The following is a 1,064-nucleotide window of genomic DNA, read 5'->3' on the forward strand; positions in this document are numbered from 1 at the left end:
TTATTAATCATTTCTTCCATGATTAATAAGTATGTTTCTTGATACACATTCTTCTTGAAAAACCCTCCTTTTTCTCTGGTTTTTCAAATGAAGTTTTTCCTTGTYTAAAAACTTTCTCTATACTCTTAAACCATATACTCTTGGCATTATCTAACCCTGTTATCTTCCTGTTTGTGTTTCTATTAACATTGTACAGATGGCTGCCAAGAATGTCTCCTTCTCAAAGGACGAGATCTCCCTCTCAAAGGACGAGATCTCCCTCAAGGACAACAATCATCTTTCCTTGTTGGAGATACCACCCTCACACGCCTTCTACCAACCGGCGGCTGACTTTCTCAAACAGTCGTTGCTCGGCTTCGCGCTCAACCATAAGCCTATCATGGTTAAGGAGATCCTTCAGCAGTTCTGGTTCAATGCTAAAGTCGTCAAGGTCCCCAACAAAGATGGCCGACCAGTGGAGCAGATTCACTTCACCTTCAACAGAATGGACGTGAACTTCGGAGTCTCTACCCTCCGCTCAGCTCTTCGGTTTCCAAAGGGCCCCTTCGACAGTGAACCCTCCTCTACTGAGATCATTTCCTTTCTCGATGCCATTGGCTACCAGTGGCCAGTGAAGAAGGACTCAGGCGCTCCCCTCAAGTCATTCACGAAGATTGAGAAGAATCGAATGTCAGTTGTCTGGCATTACCTCTTCTCTCACTTCATCCAGTGCATGGGTGGAAAGACTGGTGGTCAGGACCAGGCCTCCAGGATTGCCTTGACGATAGGCATCTCTGCAATTCAGCGTCGCAATATAAACTATGCTGCAATCATTTTCGATGACCTGGTGCAAAAGCTGAATAAGCGCCAGCGAGAAAAGGTGGTGCCTTACACCAGGTTCCTCTCTATGGTATTCACCACGATTTTAAAAAATCTTTACCCTAAAGAAGGAAACCTTTCAGCTTGCCGGCTTGGCTCCAGGATTCTAGAACACAAGCTGAGGGACAGTGATGTGACCTAATCTTCTATTTTGTCCATCACTACCTCTTTCTCTCAGGTAGCAACGACAAGGGTAACCCCCCCCC

The sequence above is a fragment of the Cynara cardunculus genome, assembly GCF_001531365.2.
Source record: "Cynara cardunculus var. scolymus isolate 2C chromosome LG 12, CcrdV1, whole genome shotgun sequence".
Classification (NCBI taxonomy): Eukaryota; Viridiplantae; Streptophyta; class Magnoliopsida; order Asterales; family Asteraceae; genus Cynara; species Cynara cardunculus.